Consider the following 23,436-nt stretch of genomic DNA (forward strand, 5'->3'; position numbering starts at 1 on the left):
TGGTTGGCTGCCAGGATCTAGGGCTTGGGAGACAGTCTTGTCTGCTTTGGGGATTGTGGTGCCCACCTCCAGGACGGCCGCCAGGATCCTCACCCCCTGTCCCCTGGTGCAGTCCCCTCCTACCTTGTGCCAGGGCTGGGCATGTCAGTTCTGAGATCGGGTCATAAACGATGTCGCCCACTCTCATGCTGGTGGGAGCTGGCCGCCACATCATGGAGACACACTCAAGCGGCCATAGGCAGAGATCCACATAGGAGGAACCGGGGCACCCTCTGACAGCCGGCATGCTGACTGCAACCCCGTGAAGGCCCCTGAGCTAAACACCTCAGCTGCTTGGACTCCTGGACTCCCGAGCCCCAGAAAGCGTGGGCTAAGAAATGACTGTTGTTTGAAGCTGCTAAGGTTTGGTGTAACCATGAGACCAACAGATACCTAATACAGGGATTACAACAAGGAGAGATGTAAATGGTGGCTTTAGCCAAGGGCATGGAGAGGAACACCCGGGGAGAAGATGGTGTGGGCGTGAGGGACGGGTGATGAGGGGCACACCCAGGATCCCTGGGAGGCGGCAGGTGTGGGAGAGAAGTCTGTGCAAGGAATAGGGAGACCTGCAGAGAAGGAAGCCATGGCTGCGAGACACCACACAAACCCCAATCTCTATTATGTCCAGCAGGAGGGCGTCAGGCGCTTCAGATCCCTACGGGACCCAGTGGTCCCCTGCCCCCCAATGGGGACCATCTCGCTTTCTGCTTCCTATGAGACCCCGTCCCATCTCATCTCTTGGGTCCCTGTTCTCCTTTGTGGTGCTTGTCGCAAATCGTAATTATATTTTAATTTGTTTCTTTACTCATCCATGGTCTTTGAGGGCTGGGGAATATCTGTTTTGTTCGCCACTGTAAACCCAGTGCCCAACATAGACGAGCTTCTCAAACATTGTTGGATGGATGAATAAATGAATGGAAAGAGCAAAACCCTGAGTCTCACCTGCCGGCCCAGGTGACCTGGTGGACAAACTATCCCTTTCCACGTCCCCCTCCGTGCCCCACACCTCTCTGGGGGGCAGGGCCCCGTAGCTGTGAAGGAAAGCACAGCGGGATAGGGGAGAGGTGAGGAAAGAGAGAAGACCCTGAGGGTGACCCAGACAGGCTCTTCCCACCCTTCTCAAGGGTGGGGAGTGCATCCCACGAGGCCTTCCGTAGTTCAGAGTCCAGTGGGGAAGCGGGCAGACAAATGGGGCTAACGGGTGAGGCCTGAAGGCTGACCGTCCCCTCACCTTGTGCCCCTACCTGAGAGGCCATGGGCTCACCCATGAGGGAGACCACTCCCCCACACAGGTGGTGACAAGCCCCCTTTTGCTCCTCACCTGTGATGTACCCAGGCCTGGGCAGGAGCATGGGTGTGCACTGACATGATTCTAACAGATAATTACAGTACACTCTGTTGTCTGCTGCAGAGGGCTGCCCAGAGTGCTGTGGGCACAGGAAGGCTGGGAGTGGGCTGGGGTGTGACCAGCCTTCAGAAGGAAGGTGCCGTAGAGCAGCAGGCTGCAGGAGGGGGCTCAGCCCCAGTGCCTGGCCAGCTGAGGGCAGGTGGCAGGAGAGAAGGTGGCCCAGGCCTGAAGGCCCCGCAAGGCCAACTGAAGAGTCAGCCCCATCCTGTCTGCAGGGGAGAGTGGGTGGCCAATGGATGCTCACAAAGACAGTCCTAGGGCAGGGTCTGGAACCCATCAGGGATCATAGAGCTGGAGGTCAGCGATCTTCACCAGGGGGACAGGAGAATGCAGGGAGGGAGCCCGGGGCTGGTTCTGTGAGCCCCATCTCTCACCCTGGCTGTCTGTCCACAGAGCTTGGGGGCAGCACCGTCCCCGCAGGTAATCCCCACGCTTGCTTCCCTGGGCCTTAGCACACCCACCAGCCCAGGAAAGGGTCTAAGCCCCTCCTCCCCACACCCCATCCCCCTTCTTCCGCCCTCTGTGGTACCTTGCAGGCCAGGGACCCCAGTTCACAGACACCCTCCTGGGCAGGGCCAGGAAGAGGAAGTCACCCAGGGTCTAGGTGGGGGTCGAGGACAGGCACTTTCTGGGTGGCTTTCTCCACTGGCACAGGGAGGCTTTGTGAAGCTACCCAGACAATGGGGGGCGGGGGGTAGCAAAGGGGGGGTGGGGCACGGAGAGGGGAGGGGCTGGGCTCCCGCATAGCCTGGGCTGGGCAGATAGCGCAGCGGCCGCCATCAGGAGCGTGTTCCCACTTATCTCCCAGCCTCCAGGTGTCTGTGCAGGAAACACGGCGTTTGGTAATAGGATTCTGATGCTGAACAGCCAAGTTTTCTCCAAGACTGGCTTTACGTCACAAATGCAGGGAACCGCGACCTTAATAGGATTCTAACTTTTAGGTAGTGGACAGAAATGGGGAGGGCGGGACAGAGACTCCAGGATGCCCTCCGCAAGAACACGGGGCCTGGGGGTCCGTGGGGCTGGTGTGGGGGTGGGGGGTGCTGGGGCTTCAGACTGGGGCTTGTCGCCTCTGAGTCCGCACAGCCGGGGGGCCTGGCGGAGACTCATTCCTGGGCTCTGTGTTGCAGGAACACACCCCTTTCAGACCTGGGGTCTCAGAACCGGCCCCCAGGCCTCCATCTGGCTGCACACTCAGGTCTAGGGGGTTGCCCACAGCCCAACTGTGTTTCTGGGCAGGGTTTTATTTTTTTCAAGTTTGTCTGTTTGTTTGTTTAAGAGAGAGCGCGCAGGGAGGAGGAGCAGACGCAGAGGGAGCGAGAGTCCTAAGCAGACTATGCCCAGCAGTGAGCCCAACACGGGGTTCGATCCCACGACCCTGAGATCATGACCCGAGTTGAAACCAAGAGTCTGATGCTTCACTGACTGAGCCGCCCAGGGCCGGTTTTTTAAAGGCCCCCTTCGGAGGGCCACCCCTCCCTCCCTGGGCGCGGAGCGCACGGCTCCAGCCCGAGCGCAGAATAAGCTGCATCAGGAACTTGCTTCGACAGCACCTTCTGCCAGTTGCTGTAACAGCATCTGCTTGGTACAGTCATTTTCAGAGAAGTTCCGAGGGCCCCGCTCCGGGAGAACTCTAGCCAGCAGGGGAAGTCTGCCCTGCTGCTGGTGCGGGCACCGGTCCTCGGCTGTCCCCACCTGTCCTGAGCACAGGAGGCAAACAACAAGAGTGCAACAGAAACAGAACACAGAGGGATTTCTTGGCAGGACATGGCATTAAACCCCTGCCCAGGACAAGGTGTCGCATTTCCCTTTCCTTGGCAACCCGGAGCCCAGGGATGCCCACCTCCAAGCTTCCCACACGTGATCTCGGGTGTTCAACAGCACCATCACGTGAACAAACGCTCGAGGCCGAGCTGCCCTGCTCGGGGCTGGGCACTCTCGAGGACGGTGCCTGCGACCTAGGACAGGTCATCCTCCTGGGTGACCTGACTGTGTCCTGCGTGGAGGCAGGGGAGTGAGCTGATGACCTTGCCAGCCCTTTCTCCTTGGACCCCTCTCCTGGCTGGCTGTCCCTCGGCTGTCCCCTCCCCACCAGTCTGTTGGCTCAACAGAGCTGGGTTCTCACGGGCCTGCGCTGGTCGAGGCCACCGTGAGGGTCCCGGTAAGGCTGGCGCTCCAGCCTCCGTCCACCTGCCGGCGCCACACCATCTGGCTCAGGGCCTTCAGCACCCCTGCCAGATCAAGGAACCTTCCGGAGATGGGGGAATGCTCCGTATCTCAATTCAGGTGATGGTTATTCAGGGCATACAGTCGTCAAAACTCCTTCGACTGTACCAAGACCCAGACATTTCACAATATGTAAATTACTCCCCATTTTTCAATTAAAAAAAGAAATCACCTCCTGGACTGACAATACATCTTGAGTCAAAGCCACTCCCTCAGTCCCTAAGGCTCTGACGGGCTGCAGAGCCTTTCAGTTGGCCCGAGTCAGCGACAGAAGCCCGATCAATACGTCTGGGAAGAAGCAATAATCAGGGTCATGATAACTGCATGTGTCCCACGCGCAGGCTGAGACACCTGCCCCAGGGGCTCCCCCCAGCGGTGGGAGGAAGGCAACAGCCATCAGCACGCCACCCAAAGCCTCAGTCTGGACCTTCGCTTGTCAGCTCTCTTGCAATGAGGAGAGAAAGGGAGGAAACATGATGATACAGGAGCGTGTCCTCATCCAGGACCCCCGTGCTGGCCGCCTTGCTTTCGTGGAGCAGGGACTAGAGTCTACAGCTGGCCTCGGCCAGGTAGGGTCAGGTGGGAAGGAACACGCTGCACACAGGGTTTTGAACAGCACAGGTAGGGCACGCCCACAGCTGTTCCCCATCCGCTCTGGGGCACCGTGGCTACCACATCAGCCACCAAACAAACACCCGGAGTCTGCCCGAGGCTGCCCCGGGTCGAGAGAGGCTGCTCCAGAACTGCAGAGGCCTGCCCTCCCCTCCAGCAGCGAGCAGGCCCTGGTCTCGGACGGGCTCCCTGGGCGCAGCAGATGGTGAAGCCAGTGTGCAGGAGGGCTCAGAAGACCCACGGGGGGACAACTGTTGGTGCTGAGGAACAGACGAGAGCAGAGGGAGAGAACGGGATGGGGAAGCAAGGGTTATCACCACCTGCTTTCTCTCTCCTAATCTGCTTCCTCGGCAAGAGGCTCTTCTGCCCACCTCCTGCCCTGTCTTCTGAGAGTGGAACACAGACCAAGGCTGGCAAAGAGGAGGCGTTTCTATGCAAGCCAAGGCCGACTCGTACCCTGCTGTGGCCTCCAGTCTGCCCTCCCTGAGTGACCCTGGCCACGAAATCTGCCTTCCTGGGACCTGATTTTCCTTCTGAGGTCCTTTGGCACTCTTACTACCCAGCAGATGAGTTTTGGCTCAGGCAGCACTCCATGATGAAAGGGAGACCTCCCCAGGAGCAACATGGCAGAGTGAAACTAGGAGTATGCATCAGCCACGGTCACTGGAGACACTGACTTTATTCATCTACCCACCCACCTATCCATTTGCCATCTATCCGTTTGTCTGTTCCTCCAACTGTCCATTGATCCATCCATCCATTCACTCGTCCACCCGCCCATCCACCCATCTACCCACCCACCCGCCCATAACCCATTCAACCATTCAGCCATCCACCCATCAATACCTACTCATCCATCCATCCATCCACCACCCATCCATCCATCCATCCACCCACCCACACCTCATTCAACCATTCAACCATCCACCCATCCACCTACCCACTCATCCATCCATCCATCCATCCATCCATCCACCCATCCACCATCCACAAAGTAAACCCAGTGAGGGGAGGAGAAGGCCCAGAACAGGAGCAGGGACTGAAGGACAGCACTACAAAGACTGAGAGGTGGGGGGTCTTTGAGTCTGGGCTTGGAAGTCAGATAAACCTGGATGGAAATCCTGGCTTCCCTGTCACTATCTCTGAGCAAGTTACTTAACCTTTCCCAACCTCAGTTTGCCCACCTATGAAGTGAGTAACAACTTTTTTTATCAGGTTACTATAAAAAACACTTAAGATCACATACACAGAACGCTTAGTTGAGTGACTGGTCCAGGGTCAGCACTAAATATATGAAGACTGCCAACATCTCCATCATCATCATCAGATTCAGACAGTCCTCCTCACCAACCGTGGTGTGTACAGTAATGAGACTCAAGTCCCTTTGCCACGTACATCACTGCCGGTTTTCCTACTAAAGAGGCAAAGTCTCTTTTTCACCCTGTATCAATGTGGGCTCAGTCATGTGACTTACCTACTCATTTTCTTATGCCTCTGCCATTGCCATGGTTGGACTCCTGGTCCCAGGACGGGGTGAAAGGCACATGGAGCAGCAAGGCTGCCCCATTCAACCCAGCCTGGAGCACAGCCACTGAGTCCATCTGCTGACCCCCAACTGACCCGCAGGCTTGTGAAAAATAAAAAGAAATGATTGGTGTTTTAAGCAATTGATTTTGGAGTGGTTTGTTATGCAGCAATAGCTGACTGATACACCGTTTCCCCTTCAGTTTCCCCATCCCCCTTCCCCTATCTCTGTACCAAGAGGCATCATGTGACTTCTAGCTATGTTTCCCCTACGAGTCAGGAAAGGGGAGACTTCTGCAGGCAGACCACGGGAAGCCTCAATTCCCTGCCCACAGCCCCTGCTTCCTCACTGGAAACAGGAAGTGACATCATAGCTCACAGCGCAGGACGAGGATGACCGTCATTCCCATCAAGGAAGTGCAGCAAGGCTGTCCGGGGCCCAGCAGTGCAGACGCCAGGGCTAGGGATCTGCCTCTCTGTCGGTCCCTGTCTATCCATCTACTTTTTAAATCAAGGTAACGCAGTTTTCAGGATCTCCAGGGCACGGGCTCTCAGATGGTGGGAAGGATGAGGATTTGTCATGGAAAATGTTGCTAAGTGGAGATCAGGACTGGCAGAGGGTGCCACGGCTCTCTGCTGCCCATGCATTAAGGACTCCACGTGCATACCTGCGGTAAATCACTTCCCCTTCGGGCCTACTGCTGAGGGGCTCAAAGGTGGATTTGCCACAGTTATGACAACAAAAACTAAAATTGGGTCAAACCTGAAAGGTATTATCTTCCTCCGAGCTGCTAAATGCACAAGAGTAATGAGGTTGGTTAAGCAATATCCGCTGGCCCACAGACAGATTAACCAGTTACATGGGCAGGCTCGGGCCACTGCCACACCTCCCCCCAGCTGGTGGAAGGTCCTGGACTCTTTCGAGTGCTGACTCTAGAAGCTTCTGGCTGCAGAGACTAGGCATCTGAAGGGTTCGGGCGGTTCTTCCTGCCTGCGGAACCCTCACAGCTGCCAAAGAACAGAGATGTCCAACAGCTCCCGGAAACCAGAGCCCCCGGGGAAAGGCTACTCTTGTTCCTGAGTCCCCTGCCATGCCGTGGGCTTCTGGTCATCGTGGACAGCCACGAGTCTGGACTGGTAGGAGCTGGGGGCTGCAGATCCCCCACAGCTCAGCCCCTCCCTCGGTGGCTTCCCAGCATTTAACTGTGGCAGACACAATGCCTATACCTTGAATTTGCATAACATGCCCTTCTCCTTATACATTATTGATTAGTATTCCGTGTGCACGCACACACCCCGCCTGGAACCCATCCTTCAAAGCCTCTCTGTCAACAGGCTTCAAATTGGTCCCATGATCTCAGGTTATACAGTATTTATAAACTGACCTGTCGTCCCTTGCAGTCGTGCTTAGAAACCACTCTGCCTCATCTCAAGGGAGGGGGCGAGGGAAACAGGGGGAGATACTTAAAATGAGAATATGTTCTCCCACAACTGATTTTATTTTCTACTGACCGGTCATTATCAAAACAGTGGTCGGGTCGTGTTGGCAAAGCTGTGGAAGGTGCTGGTGTCACCCGGCCAGGGTGAATTGGGCAGAGCCCGGGGAAGGTCGGAGAACCAGTCAGGGCCCCATTCCCAGGCCACGTGACCTCTAGCTGTGTCCCAGTGAGCTTGGACGATGAACCTCAGTGCCCTCCATCAGCAAAGTGGGGCTAATAAGCCTGTCCAGAGGACGTGGGAGAAGAGCACGAGATTAGCCACATGAAGGGGCTCTGAAAACATCAAACTATATTCTGATGCCTGCTACAACGCTGGATGGATCTTGAGGATGTGACACTCAGTGAAATCAGCAGACACAAAGGACAGATACTGTAGGATTCCACATACACGAGGCACCTAGAGGACTCAACTATTCACAGACAGAAAGGTGGACGGTGGGTGCCTTGGGGCAGGGTGGGTGATGGGAAGCTGGTGTTTCAGGGGCATGGAGCTTAGCTCGGGGAAGACGAAGAAGTTCTGGAGGTAGATGGTGATGATGGCATAACCATGTGAAACACTGGGTTCCACTGAACCATGCACTTAAACACAGTTAAGGAAGTAAATTTTAGGTTATGTGGATCTTACCACAATAATGTTCGACTATTATAAAAATGCAAGGTGCTGTTATAATGATTTACCTGTGACCCCAATAAGAAAGTCATATTTTATGCACATTTTATCTCACGCTTCCACTCCCCATGTCAGCACCTGTTTGGGCACTGGGGCGGGGGGGGGGGGGGTCTCTGCTACCCGAAGAGCTCAAATCTTGCCTCTGAACTGGAAAAAAATATGATTCTGTTCCTGCCTCCACCACGACTGGCTCGTGCCTGAAAAGCATGGACTTCTGCTCCGATGCACGGAACACAGGCTGAGAAGAGAGGCCAGTCTCCCCAACTCCCTGTCCACTTGGGTCCAGGCAGGCCTTACGAGGGAGGGGACACTGCCGCCACCACCCTGGCCAACCTCTCCTGGCATCAGACAGATTCCTTTGAAAGTCCCTCCCAAGAAAGAGCAAACAGACCAGTTCCCCTTCGCCTGCAAGCTGGCACCGGCCGGTGGGAACGCCTGCCAAGCTCTGAGCTGTGTGGTCCAGTGGAAATAGCATACGAACCTCCCGTATAATTTTACATTTCTTAATCGCCGTATTTTTTAAAAAATGTAAAATGAACAAGCATAAGTGATTTTTATGATTCTTACATTTAACACAATATATTCAAAATATGATCATTTCAATATGTAACCCGTACAAATATGATCGATGACAGATTTTACATTCTTGGTCGTGTACACTCCGTCTTCGGGGTCCCGTGTGCATGCAGCGCATCTCAGCCCAAACCCTCCACATCTCCAGCCCCAGCAGCCTGGACTGGCTGTGGCGGCCACATCGGACCGTGCCACTCCGAGTTTCCTCCACATCCTGCAGCCCCATGACCGAGAAGATGTGGGACCCACTGTGTTTGCAGGGATCCACCAGGAAGATCAGGGGAGAGGGAGCAGGGATGCCCGGTCATGGTAGCCGACCAGCAGGAAGGATGTCCTCTGCCTGCTCTCACAAACTCCTTCACAGCCAGCCACCAGAATGGGAAACCTTGGAAGGAAGGTGCTCGCCTTATGGGATCCAGCAGGGGTACAGGGCTCGGCGGAGGGCTCTTAGAGCAGGACAGGGACACAAATCCCTTCATCCAGAGGTGGGATCCAACAGGCCCCTTTGCCCTCCTGACTCCTCACTGCCTACCCACCTTCCTGGCTTCAGCTGAGGAAAGAAGAGAGGTGTGTGGTTGGTCAGGCCCCTCACCTGGAGCTCCCGAGTGCCCCCGCCACCCCCCCCAACAGAGCTCCTAGGACTGGGGCCTGCGGGAGGCTCCCCAGCCCCGGACCTCACCTGAGGCCACCCCACCAGGGGCTGCCTGCACGTGTAACGGCCAGGTCACTTAAGCTTTTATAGCATGGCACGGCCCCGTTCAAAACATGCAGGGGGGAAACAAGAGGAAACCATCGGGAACAGACTCATTTATAGTCGGCGAGCAACCACCAGAGAGGATTCCTGCACCTGGCATGGCGCACTCCGCTAGGACGCCGTGCGAGCTGCCACCACACGCGAACACAGACCGGTGGCTCAGAACGAGAGAGGCCAGGAGTCTGAAGGCAGCTTCACGGGGCCTGAAACCAAGGTGTGGCGGGGCCACGCTCGTGCCCACCAGAGGCTCCAGGGGAGAGTCCACTGCCTGCTTCCTCCTGCTTCTGGCGGCCCCGGCGCTCCTGGGCTCACAGCCACAGTCCTCCGGGCCCTGCCCCTGCCATCACGCAGCCCTCTGGTCTGTCTGCATCACGTCCTCCCCCGCCCCCTCTCAGAAGGACACTCGTGATTGTATCTCAGGCCCGCCTGAGTAGCGAGGATGCACTCCCCACGTCCAGATCCTTCCCTTAGCCACATGGGCACCATGTGTCCGTCATGGAGAGTCACGCTCGCAGGCTCTAGGGACTAGGGCCTGGCTATCTCTGGGGGCCTGCTACTCAGCCAGCCACAGATGTACACCCACAACATGTCAGCATGCATATATGTGTGGGAACCGGGTAGATTTGATTCCATGCGTTGGATCAGATACATTCGGTCCCTGATGACAAGGCGGGCCATGTGCCGCATGAGAGAGTTTCTGGGAGGTGCCAACAGAACAGGCCCAGCCCCAGCAAGCTGAAGCAGCTGCAGCCCAGGCATCTGAAACCAGACAAAGAGGCTCCTTTCTACATGGCGAGAGCCATCCCAAAGATGTCCCAGAGGGACAATCAGGGGGGACACTCGGGCCCCACCCGAGTGCTCTGTGTCATCAGCCATCAGCCCGGTCTTCGTCACTGCAGCTAAGGGTCTACAGAAGACCCTGTCCACACCCCGCATGTCCCCTGGCCCTTACTGTCTCCATGACACCAGCCCGACCCTGGCCGCCAGGTCACGGGGCCCCTGAGAGGTGGAGCTCCCCACCCCCCACTCTGATCCCCCCCACATTCATAAATGCATCTGGCAGACGGTCTAACATTCCCAGGCTATGCATGGAGGTAACCAGGAGAAACCAGGTGTTTGAGGAAGAAAGAAACTGAGGCGAGGAACAAGGGAATAGACACTAAGTCCCTGCAGACCGAAGGAGCTGTGTGGCCGAAGGAGCGACCCCGAGTGTCTCCGCATGGAGACTGTGCTTCACCAGAGAAGAGCGGGAACAGGAGGGAACAGCAGGAGCGGGGTCCATGCAGTGGGAGGGACCCACAGTGCCAGCTTCCTGCCTGGCCGGACTGTAGGACCCTTCTCAAGATGTGGAGAAGGCACAGGACTCTCCGTTGTCACTTGGCTCCCGTGGCCACTCAATCATGAATCACGGGAACATGCTAGGAACCGCTGCGTGGCCATCTGTCATGGGGAGCTGGGAAGCAGGTGCCCACTGAGCAGGAAGCTGGCTTGGGTGACCTCCACATCCTGGCCCATCCTTGGGCTCCAAGTGTTATCAAACTTCCCAAGCTGGGGGCCAGTCAGCCTCGTGTCCCAGCAGCGCCCACAGAGCATTGCAGCCAGTAACTAAGGATCTGAGCCCTGGATAGCAAGAGAAAGGCTTCGCTGAGGATGGAGGCATTGAGCTGGACCCTGCCCCTCACCCCGTCCTATCTGTCACAGGTCGGGCAGCTGGGGGCAGGGACAGGGGTCCCATCCGCCAGCTCAGTGAATCTTGGCAGAATGAGAGCATCGGGTCACGGCGGAGAAATGGACCAGGAGGGGAGGGTAGTGAAGCACAATGACCATTCCCCAAGATGACTATTGCTGATGCTGCCCAGCTGGGGGGGCTGACCCCTTCCTCAGGGCCTGGGATGGTCAGGGTCTGAAGCTTCTAGACTTTTCCACTGGCCACATCCTCATAGGAGGCCTGCAGTGAAGGCTGAGCCTGATTGGCATTGTGGGCTGTCACAGGCTGGCAAGCAGCTGCCTAAGAAATTAAAGAAGCCACCTTACCCTCCCTGGGTGGTTTCTGTCTGCTGGGCACTGGGGCAGGGGGGAGCAGAGGAGCCTGGCCCTGAGCTCCTGGCTGGCAAGGGTGGGGGGCCACAGTGGAGCCCAGGCTTCAATAGCCAAGCCCGCAGAGGGGGTGGTAAGTGACCAGGGAGCAGCCTGTGGCCCCTGGAGATGACCTCTCTGCCCAGCCTGCTTTTTGTCCCTTCTTGTTCAGAGCCGGACGTTGTCGCTTCCACGACCTCATTTCTTATTTCAAACCAGCTAGCCCCATCAGATCTACCCATTACTCTCCTACTCCAAACAGACCCCCTTTCTCAAGGTGCCACCCCAAAGAACACAAGCCGGGACAGGGGGACTGTCCCCAGACCTTTCCAGTCCCCCCGCCCCCCGTCAGAGCTCTGACACTGGCCCACGCTGCCTGCCACGCCCTGGAGTTGCGGATGGAAAGTGGCAGCTATCCCGGGTTCATCTCGGGGTCCCCTCCCCACAGCACAGGCCTGAGTGGCTTGGGTTCCATACTTCTGACGCTGGTGGACCTTGACCTTTGGCCATTCCTTGGGGCCACCATGATGGGACTCTGGCCTGGCAGCCTCAGCCTGGCACATCAGGCACCACAGGATGGTGGGAAAGTTGCCATCAGCCCGTCCTCAGCCTCCACGAGGAGCGGGAGGGGGGACAGTCCTGCTAGCCAGCCTTGGATGTACGGTCCACCCCTGCAGTCAAAATGGATTTAGGGTAAAAGGGACCCTTGGTGAGGTGATCACCAGGTTGGGACAGATGGGAACATCCCCACTGTGTCAGTGCCACCGGAAGTTTCTCTTGCTGGAAGTTCCCAACTTGAGGCTACTGTTAGGAGCTTAGGGGCATCCTGAGCTGCCCAGCATGGGCCCCAGACCTGCTCTACCTGCCTCCCCTTTGGTCCTTCGGGATGCGAGTGGTTGGCTCAGTCTCTGGGAGAGGTGGCTCCGTGTCTGGCTGGGAGGGTGGCTCCGTCTCTGGCTGGGAGGGTGACTCTGTCTGGTTGGGAGGGTGGCTCCATGTCTGGCTGGGAGGGTGACTCTGTCTGGTTGGGAGGGTGGCTCCGTGTCTGGTTGGGAGAGGTGGCTCCGTGTCTGGCTGGGAGGGTGGCTCCATCTCTGGCTGGGAGGGTGGCTCCGTGTCTGGCTGGGAGGGTGGCTCCGTCTCTGGCTGGGAGGGTGACTCTGTCTGGTTGGGAGGGTGGCTCCGTGTCTGGCTGGGAGGGTGGCTCTGCCCTTCCAGCCCTCCAGCTGGTCCCTTTTTGTTATTCTCCTCAGCTCCCTCCTTCCCTCTGTTCCCTGCTCCTCTCTGCAGTAACCCCCCTCCGCAGGCCTCCCGGCACTGCTCTGGCTCTGGCGAAGCTGACCAGGGTTTTAATGACAATGCTGGCGTGGAGGCAGGCACCCTTGCCCCGGCCTGGCCAGTCCTCCAGGAGGCCTACAGTGGCAGGGCCACAGGAGCAGGATGGGACGCGCAATGGCCGTGTCTTTCAGCAATCCCCACCCTGAGAGCAACACGCTGGTGTCCTCAACTTTCCCTGAGCATCCCAGACCTCAACCTTTAGCAGCAGCCTCTGAGCGCACCTCCTCAGCCCCACGGTCCCTAGAACACCTGGGCTGCTCTGAAAGCCACCCTTGCCTGGGCCCTCCCCAGACCAACATACCCAGAATCCTGGGAAGCAGGCAGTGGTTTTAAAAGCACCTGGCTGATTCTGGAGTGAGGCTCGACCAGCACGCCACAAAGCTGCAGAGGTCACCTCTGGGGAGAGGGGCAAAGGGTCCTGCAGAAGCCGGACACAGAACAAGGACAGAGGATGTCGATACAGTGGTGTAGGGGAGGAGAGGGCCAGGCCCCTCTGGTTTCAGTGTGGGTAGCCCACACAGGACACAGCACCTGCAGAGGTGAGCTGGGGACAGGGACGAGGAGGGCCCTCCTAGCCCTTCCTGCTACCCCCCTGCCTAGCCTCAGGCCCCTGTGGACCTTCAAGGGCCACACACAGATTATGAGGATGTTTCTGTTCACTGCAACCCTGGCTCCCTGCCCCAACTACCTTCTAGCTTCCTTTATAGCAAGGGGTGCCCTGGGCAGAATGGGCATCTGGCCACCAAGAGGCCATGCAGGCAGGAGCCCGGGGGCTGCCCCGTCACCAGGTTCATCGCTCCGGGCCCTGCAGGACCAGTCAGCCAGAATCCAAGGTTAGGGCTGAAGGGCTGGGCAGCCCAGGCAGTGTGGGTAGGGTCCCAGGCAGAAGCACGAGCCAGGTCCCAGGACTTCCACTGGCCCAGGGACCCCCCGGCTGGCCTCTCCATCCCTTTCTGAGCCTCAACTGCCCCACTGTCAAGATGAGCACTGCAATAGATGATCAGCAAAATCCCTCCCATTCTACCGTGAGGCATGAAAACCTGAAATCAGGAGGCGTGGCCAGATATGTTCTACCAGGTAATCTACTCCTTTTATAGTAGGAGAAAAACAAACCTGATGGCAGAAATCCACAGAAGGAGCATCCATAAAATTACCTGCTGTCCCCAGGCGGTGGCTAGGGTGGCCTCGCGCAGCACGGGACAGCCAGAAGTCGGCCCTGCCACCAGCCAGCCAAGTCTCCAGCCGTGCATGGAGCAACAGAATTGCCTGGTGTGGACAGAGGTACACGGAAAAGCCACGGAGCCCGTCCCATGGGCAGGATGACCACGGCCATCCCACAGACAGCCAGGAGGTCCTCCCCACCGGCTCCCAGAGGGCTCAGCTCCGAACCCGAGAGCCCCGGCATGCCAAGCCCCGGCCCTCACTCTCGACATGGCCCACCTCGTGCCCACCCACCCACCCTGGTCTGGCATGCACGCAGCACACGTGGCAGGGTAGGGCACAGACACTGCTGGCAGCCCGCCAGCCCGCCCTCCGTGCTCGTTTCTGTGCGCCATCAGCCCTTGGCATTTGGGGGCCACAGCAGAGGGACACCGTGTGTGCACAGCCCCTCCATCAAAGCATCAATTAGCATTCCCCGCGCAAAGCTGGGGCTGTAATTACAGCACGTGATTAGCAGGCCGGTAGCCTGGCTTAGAGGAGGAGATTAGCAGCGGAGGTGGGGCGTGCCTGTGCTCACCTCGAACCACCAGTGCATCTTAAACAGGGGCCCGGCGCCCCAGGAGCCCGTGATTAATGGAGGGGACAAGAGTGGGGACGTTTCCCGGGCATCTGTCACCAAGCTTTTTCCTCTTGGCTGTTACTGGGAGGGGAGGGCGGCCAGGACTTCAGGCAGAGCGCCTGCAAGCCCCAGGGGAGAGGCAGGCCTCCCCCTACCTCCCCCAGGCCGGAGCCAGCCCCTGGGCAGCGGCTCCTCGAGGAGAGGGAGAGGCAGAGGAAGGCCAAGTTTAGATGGGGCGCGTGTATGAGGAGCCCCAACCACATGCAATGGTGGCTGCCTCTCACCGCCCCCTACCCTGGGAAACACCTGCACCCCGGCTAATAGGCAAAGGCTCCCACCAGGACTGTCGCCATCCACCCGAGAGTGCGAGGTCGAACAGAGAACACCTGTTCAGGTGGCAGAGGGAGTGAAGGAGCCTGGGGCTGGGGATGCATCCTTTCCTGAGGATGTAAGGGGAAGGGAGCATCTGCAGGCACAGAGATGTCCCCACGCCCACACGGATAAAATAGCACACGTGTGTGTGTGTGTGTGTGTGTGTCGAGGGCTAACACACAGTGTGACATGTTACCCATTCAGGTATCAAGCTACCCTGTGTTAGGTGCTGGGACACAAGGACAATTTGGGGACAACGTCCTGCCAGAGAGGCTCCTGGCGTTGCAGAGGAAGATAGTCATGGGACAGGAACTGCGCCAGGGCTCTGGGGGCCAGGCCTGCCCAGGGAGGCCCCCTGGGAGTCCCCAGCTCTGCCCACGTGGGATGGGGGTGGGGGCAGGGAAGGCACGAGAGAGGACATGACCCCAGCTGGGATTTACCTATTGGGGAGTGTGTGCCTGGCTGTGGGCACCGCGGGCTCCGCTGCCGCATCCAGGGAGCACATACCTGGATGCACGTGACCATCGGACACACCCCCATCACCACAGTGAAACCGCACACACAGGGTGGCCAAGGGGTGGGGCCTTAGGTTCACAGCCCAGAGCAACTAACTGCACACCAGTTGTGTGACCTCAGACAGGCCACATGAGCCACGTGATTTCGCTGAGCTGCAGTGTCCTCCGCTGTCCACCGGAAGGAGAGGCGCTCCCACCCCGTAGAAAGCGCACAACACACGTGCCCACCACTTGGCAAGCTTCCCCGGGGCCAGCGTCCACCACTGTTCCTCCCGTGGGGCTTTCTGCATGCTGCAGTGGTCCCCTGGGGCTGGTCTACTGTCACTGCCCATCTTCACCTGGTAACCAGGTCACCCCTGCTTCTTCTGTCCTAACCAAATGGCCCTCCAATCCTTACGGCACTGTGATTGGTCCACAGGTGGGCCTGGGACCTCAGCCAGACCAATCAGGGTCCTCCCCTGGTATTTTTGGTATTTTGGTCCTTCCTGAAGAGCAGTGGGGAGGGGCCCTCCACTCCCTGGAGTCTCTAGACCTGCAGAGGACACGCTTCCCCCACCTTCAACTCGAACCAGGCCGAGGAAGCCCTCAGAGGCTGTCAGGACGCGGCCAACATGCTGGGATCTGCTCACCACCCTGAGGCCCCACATCCAGGAGCCTGGAGGCCAGCTCACCCCAGCCTTCGCAAGGGCATAAGCCATGAGAGGCAGACGTGGAGACTCGTAGCCAGGAGACCCCAGACCAGCCCGCATGCAGCACACTCTGCAACCACGCAGATGACCACTCGCACTCCGGCCTCACATGGCCCACCAGGTAGGTTCTAGAATTGCCCTGCTTCACAGACCGGGAAGCTGTCACCCAGCCGCACACACTGGGGGGGCTCCTCCCAGAAACCCGGGTTCCACAGAGGTGCCCACTCCGGGACCAAAGCCAAGGTCTCCCACCCCAGACCAGCCATGAGCCCAAGGTCCCGTGTGCCCACAGCCAAGAACATTTCCTGGGACAACAGAGTGAGCGAGCTCTGGCCAGCCAGCATTCCCTGGACATGACCGACATTCAACACAACAAATGAAGAAAAATGAACTATTTCCATTGCTGGGAATCCTGCCATCCCCACAGGGTTTAAGAGACAAAGTGAGAAGGGAGAGGCATTGGATTGAGGAGAAGCAGGCCCGCCAGCCACGCCACCCCTCCCCCAAGTCCTCGCCCTCCCCCAGCTCCCACCTTCCCTGGCGCCCCCAAAGCCCCAGTCTTGGGCACAGGGGCATGGCTCTCACCCTCACCTTCCCAGGGTAGTGTCTGTCCTGCCTCCCCGAGTGCAGCCCTGTGAGCCATCTCCCTGTGCGCATCCAGTGGGAATGACACGGAGAGGGAAACGGCCGTGTGCAGAAGACAGTCCCCCTGCGGTGGGCATTTCAGAGGAATTGTTCATGAGGGAGGGGACGTGGTCGTCCTTGTTGGGAACTGAGGGAAGGCTTCTCAGCGCACCTAAGCCTGCCTTGTCCCCCGTGGCCTCCCCTCTCTATGCTCCTTCGCCCAATGCCCCTGCAAGCGTGGGGCCTGCCCAGCGTCCTTCACATTCAGGTTCAAGGCCACCAAGTCACAGGCAGCAGGACCGACACCTTCCCCTGGTGTCTGGTCTATGGCATTTCTTCAGCTTCTCCTGTGTGCCCGTCCCTGGGGGTACAAGTGAGACATGTTTCTGCTCCTCATTAGCTTGTATCTTGGTCTAGGACAACAGACGTTGAAACACAGAGGCAGTGACCTGTTATCGGAATGACCAGTCCCTTTCTGGGCCCTGCTGCTGCCCCCAGCCACCACTGTGAGCCCCTGAGCAGGGCTGGGCACCCACCGTGCCTCCATCGGCACCGCGGCCCCGGCTGGATGCCCAGGGATCTGGGTGAGTGGAGTGTTGCCGAGCAGCGTTCGTGACTACGCAGAGGTTTCCGGGCACGGCTGATTTCTTGATTCTACCCAGGTGGCGCTGAATCCAGAAAATGTGGGCTCAGGGCTTGGCACTGACCCTTCCAGAGGGACTTTGACCAGATCCCCCCTCTCCCTTGACCTCAGTTTCCCTACCTGTAAACGGAAACACTCTCCTATCTTTATGGGTCCACAGTAAGGACTAAAGAATGAAATGGGCTCCGGAAGAGCTGCATCATGAATATTCACACCCAGGAAGAGTGGCTGCTTGCTCCCAGCACCAGGGAGAACCATGGCTCTGTGTGAGCCCCGAAGTCGGAGGCCATCCACAGAGGGCGTCCACAGGGGCCCTCGGGCCTGGCTCCCTGCTGAGATGCGGTGGGGTGGGGGGGGTGAGAGGGTCAGGTAACCTGGATGGGAAGCTTAGACCCCCTACACGGGGCACAGACCCCAGACCCCTCCAAATGCATTCTCAGAAAACACACTGGAACAACCGGCGTCCACCAGCGTCCACGGGAGGATAAACCGAACGGGGACCACCCACACTGACAGCAGAGTATTATTCAGCCCTAAACAGGAGCAAACTGCTGGTTCCCGCGAGAGCGTGGATGAACCTGGAGGACGTGACGCTTAGCGGGATAAGCCAGTCACGAAAGGACAAACACTGTCCGACCACGTGTACAAGGTTCCCTAGAGTCGTCGACTTCACGGACAGGAAGTAGAGTGGGGGCGCCAGGGGCTGGGGGAGGGACGACGGGGGCTCGCTGGTTAACAGGGACCGAGTCTCAGTCTGGGAAGACGAACGAGTTCTGGAAACAGACGGTGGTGGCGGCTGCGCAACAGTGTGAATGTGCTTCGTGCCCCTGACGCAGACCGTTGAAACAGATTTCATGTCCCACCTATTTTGCCACAATAAATGGCAGGAGGGACAGGGAAGGGTGGGCGCGGGAGGCCCTTGTCGCTGGCTAGCCCTCACGGACTGCTGCAGCCACTCACAGGGAGCGCCGGCGTCTACACAAGCCTAACAACCGCCGTCCAGAGAGGGGACAGGCCGCCCCACCTGCCCGCTACAGCCCCCGCGGCTCCAGCTCCGAGAAGGGAGCACCAGCAAGAGCCCGCTGCGTTAGTGTGCCGGGGGGCTTTGCGGGTTCCTTGACATAATGGTAACATCGGGAAATAAAGATACAGTCCGGTCCACCTTCCTTCCCACCTTCAGGAACTGTCTCTGCTGTTCTTGACGCGACACCATGATCCCTGCAAATCCCTGGCCGTCCTGGGAGCAACTGGTCGGAGGTCCGGCCGCAGCCTGATCCCTGGTTTGCACGGGAGGCAGCGGGGAAACCCAAGGAGCCTCCCATAATTACAAGGAGATAAGGCTATCAGGTGTAATTAAACAGTGTCCACGGGCAGTCCACTCAGCTGCAGCCTCTGTCTCCCCCTCCCACCCGCCTCCTTTTCCCCAAGACTGCAAAATAAATTACCCTGTGAAGTCAGCAGAGGTTGAGCTATGGAAACAATTAAACAGAAATTAAATCTAATTCATTTATACTCCGAGCACAAAGTGGATCATGTAGGTTTTTTCTCTCTCTCCTCTTCTTGCCTTGGCGTTAGAGGGGACTATTATGGGAAATTAATCATGAGGCAAAGCAATGAAAGTGATCTATCACTCGTTAAAGTGCACCAACTGACTATATAAAATCTCTCACAGCAGCTGGAGAACTTAGAGGTGAGGCTGTTGTGAGGCGGGAGAGGCCAGGGAAAGACGGGGCGCCTGCCTAAAGCCCCCAGGGTGGCCGGGCCAAGGTCCCCCTTCCTCCAGACAGAGGCCCGTCCATGCCACTCACACCTGGGCAGGAAAACGCACCAGAAGGGTCCCCGGAGGCCAGCAGGGCTTGGGCCTGGCGGTTTGTGGGTGAGCTGGCTTGGTTTTCACCATTTCTCCCAACAGAGGACAAGCCCCTGGAAGGATGACCTGCAAGAATGAACCAGGCCTCGGTCACCCCATTGCGGGAGTTGTGGGTGACACGGCCTGCCCTGCCTCCCCTCCCAAGAACCACCGCAAGGATTCAATGAGCAAAGGACAGGAGAGCGTTCGGAAAGCACGAAGCACAGAGCAACCACATGGCCGGCGCCAGGCCTGGTGAGCCGTGCTCCCGGTTCCCCGCTTTCAAGAGAAACAGTTTGGAAAATTATTTTCCCATTGTCTCAAGGTAGAGAAGGCACGAACGGAACAAACGGGGGCCGGGGCTGCCGGGGCCAAGAACAGATGCACTCAGGAGGAGGGAGCCGGCCTCGGGACAGGCTGGGAAGAGCCAGAGAAGGCCCAGCGCTGGCAGGTCCCCCAAAGGCACAAGACCCCCAAAAAAGATCTTCCTACCCAAGGAGCTCCGGAGTCGGGGAAAGGCTGAGCTTTGAACTTGGCATGAAAAAGGAAGGAACGAAGGCCATTTCTACTCCACCCCTGAAGGGCAGAGAGCCCTCGGGGCAGATGGGGCTGTCCCTGGGAGCCCAGGCACCCCACTGCTGCCCCAGGGCTCGCTCACTGAATGGAGGCCTCCTGCCGGGCTCGCAGGCAGGTGCCAGGGGACAGACAGCCAGAAGGGGAAAGCAAAGCAGAAGAGGCGAGCCAGGTGATGGGCAAGAAAAGGCACGTCCAGCAGTTTCCTAAACCTATGCATTATTCCATCATAGGCCTGACTTCACGGCCCAGCCAGCCCAGAGGCAGGCCCAGGGAACAGAGCCCCTCACAGAATGGAAGGGACGGAGAGGGGCCCATGCCCTGGGGCTCACCCCTTCTCCGGCACCAGCTGCCATCCCTCTACAGCGCCCCTCCCACCCCGTGCTAAGCAAGGGGGCAGCCCTCTCTCCCCTGGATCGGCTTCCCTTTTACCTCTCCTGTCTGTGCTGTCAGAATCACACTGGAGTGCAGCCAACTGAGAGCCCTGTCCAAAAATAAAGGTTTGGCCCTTGGCCTGGCTCCTGGGAGGTGCTGTCAGAGGACCTGTCCTCTGAGCGCATGGGAGGTCCTGTCTAAACAGAGCGTCTTCACTGACCTGGGGGCCTTGGGCTGCGTGGTATCTGCCCGACTCTGGAGGGGCTGCCCACTGAGGTCAGCCACGTGGGTGGTCAGTGCTGACCCAGTAAAGACTCTGGCACCGAGGCTCAGGTGCTCATCCCTGGCTGGCAATACTCTGTGCGCACTCTTGCGCTTCGTTCTGGGAGAGCTGAGCCCTGTGCACACAGCTCCACTGGGAGAGGACTCCTAGAAGCTCACGCCTGGCCTCTCTGGACTCGGCCCCGGCCCCACGCACCTCCTCCCTTTGCTGATTTCCATCTGTGTCCTTCACTGTAACGGACTGTCCTCATGGGAGCGTGTGGCTTTGCTGAGCTCTGAGTCCTTCTAGCAAACAAGGGAACCCACAAGTGGTCTTGGGGGGCCCTGAACCACAGTGGTGCACAGGGCATCTTAAAGACCTTCCTGTGGGGCACCTGGGTGGCTCAGTTGTTAAGTGTCTGCCTTGGGCTCAGGTCATGATCCCGGGGTCCTGGGATCGAGTCCTATGTCAGGCTCCCTGCTCACCAGGGAGTCTGCTTCTCCCTCTCCCTCTGACCCCTGCTCGTGCTCTCTCTCTCTCAAGTAAATATACAAAATCTTAAAAAAGAAGAAGACTCTCCTGTGCAATCGAGGAAAATGAGACCAGTGTTAAGGGAGTTGTCCAAGGCTGTGCAAGGCCATGCGAGGCAAGCTGGGACCGATGCCCCCGCCCTGGGTCAGGGCCTGCCCCTCCCGAGCCTTTGTTTTCACCTCCTCCCCCAGTAGAGGGGCTCACTGGGTGGTGTGTCGACAAGCATGACAAGTAGGCTCTGCCCTGGGCAGGCTGAGAGAGCACGGGCACAGAGGCTGGTCCCCACCAGCCAGAGACTGGGGGGGAGCAGAGCAGCTGCCAAGGCCTTCTGTCTCCAGGACAGCAGTAGGGGTGAAGAGGAACGTGTTGGGCTGAGATAGGGAGCAGCCTCAGGCCAGAGCAAATGGAACTGCCCCCCCCCCAAGTGTGCATGGCAGGAGCTAGGAACATGAACTAAAACCCTCTCTGCATTGCCCTCGCCGCCCCAGATGCCAGCCAGCCACCAGCTTCCTCTAGTCCCGCCTCAAGCACAGGGGCGCAGGCCTGCGAGTGATTCACGTCCTCTGTCCCTTGAGCCCGGCAGCTGGGCCTGGGGGCAGACGGCGCCCTGCCACAGAGGGCCCGCACCCGGCCTCGGCTGGCCAGGCCTGAGGGTGGGATGAGGGGTGGGCTACCCTCCATGGCTGTTGCAGGGTGCCGCAGGGCCTCTTCCAGACGGGGCTCCCACTGTACTGGACGGCTTCCCCAGGACCAGCCACACACACCGTGGTCCCCAAAACAAAGTGAAAATGCGAGGCCTCGCTCAAGTTTCGAGATGGTGACGGCAGAGCTGTAAATCAAGCGCGAGCCCTTCCGGGCACCGGGCCCCGTAGGGCTCTGCATGTGGCACAGGGATGACGCTGGCCCTGTCCCCATGGTCAGAGCCTCTGTGTTCATCTGGGCAAAGTCTCCGGACACACAGAGAGGGTGGCGCTCAAGAAACACACAGCTTGTCCCCCTCAAACCAGGTACAGCCAGGGACCCACTGCTCACCCAGACGTTTCTGGACCCATTGGTGCGGGCACACACGCTCACACACGTACGTGTGCACAAGCACATGCACAGACATACGTATATGCACACACGTGCACACGCATTCAGACACACACGTGCATGCACACACGTGCACACACAGACGCAGACACACACGTGCACACGTGCACACAGATGCAGACACACATGTGCGTGCACACACACGCTCAGGGGCTTCCCCTTTGCCCTGCGGACAGCAGCGAGCCCGGGGCCAGGGCTGGCTGAGAGGACAGCACAGCATCACAGGGCAGCTATCCTGGGTGGAGCTCAAAGGGACAATTCCCCAAATGGTGGACAAGCAAGGCAACTTAGCCCTCCCGCCCAGAACCCAAGATCCCTGGAGCTGGACCGTGCCCAGAGACCCCCTAGCTCCCTCCATTAGCAAATGGGAAAGCCACCAGAGGCCACGAGGCTGGGCCGGGGTCCCGCAGCCGGGAAACCACCAACTAGACCGGGCATCGCCATCCACACTCTCCCCCCCGGAGGGTGAGTGCGAGGGTTCCTGGCGGACGGCTGGCGGACGGCTGGCAGACGGCTGGCATCCTGCTCCCTGCCTCTTCCTCTCCTGGCAGACCTGCCTTACTGCCCTTGGCACCTCAGCTCTGGGCGTGTGGACTCACTCAGAGCAGAGGGGTCCCCGGTTCTCCCGCCACCGAGCTGCATTCGCCATTGCTGGGAGCCCGTTTCCCATGACACGACTGTAATGTGATATTATCTCAAGAGATGATCCTATGGAAATATATAATCAGCCTATGTGTCCCTCTCAGCGACAGCATGGTTCATGCGGCTGTTTAACCCCTCTCCCGCTCGGGGGCACGCGGCCATCTCAGGACTTCCACTCCCCCCCACAGACACGAGAACCCTTGCACGGGGCATTTTTAGCAACTCCTGTGCTCCGTTATTTCCTGAAGCACGATTACAGGATGCACGGGCACTCTCCATTTTACAATTCATCACATACCCGCAGAACCCACTAAACAAAGAACACCTTGAAGAATGAGTATTTTTACACAGTCCTACTGGGACTCTATATCTGCGATTCCTAAATTTACTTTTCCGCTAATATAAATTAGTAAATGATTTCTGGTCATTAAAAATCCGATATAGTTTAACCTTTAATTGTACAGCCAGACAAATCTCCTTTACGGTGAAGTTGACATCCGAGCGTTCGCGGGAAGTGACTGTGCCTGGACCACGTCAGGAAGCCCTCCTGTTTCTCTCCCCACCGCCACTCGAGCCCCTACCTCAGCCACAGGGAGGCGGGGGGGTCGGCCCAGGACACAGGGGAGGCTGGCCCCAGAAACGGAACGTGGACGCGTGAAATGCTCCTAACACGTGTGTGAGCCTCTGATGCTGGCAACAGCGTTTGGAGGCCGTCACGCTCCTCTCCACACTCCCAACACCCGTTCTGGAAATGTCTGACCGCAGAG

At 58.4% G+C, this 23,436-nt stretch overlaps 1 protein-coding gene across 3 annotated transcripts in view; it reads right to left on the bottom strand.

The window, feature by feature from the left end:
* The window catches only part of RBFOX3 (RNA binding fox-1 homolog 3), a 413,554-nt gene that overhangs the window by 321,776 nt on the left and 68,342 nt on the right, over positions 1 to 23,436 (bottom strand). The window lies entirely within an intron of this gene.

Source organism: Phoca vitulina, unplaced genomic scaffold (genome assembly GCF_004348235.1).
Source record: "Phoca vitulina isolate PV1807 unplaced genomic scaffold, GSC_HSeal_1.0 scaffold41, whole genome shotgun sequence".
Lineage (NCBI taxonomy): Eukaryota > Metazoa > Chordata > Mammalia > Carnivora > Phocidae > Phoca > Phoca vitulina.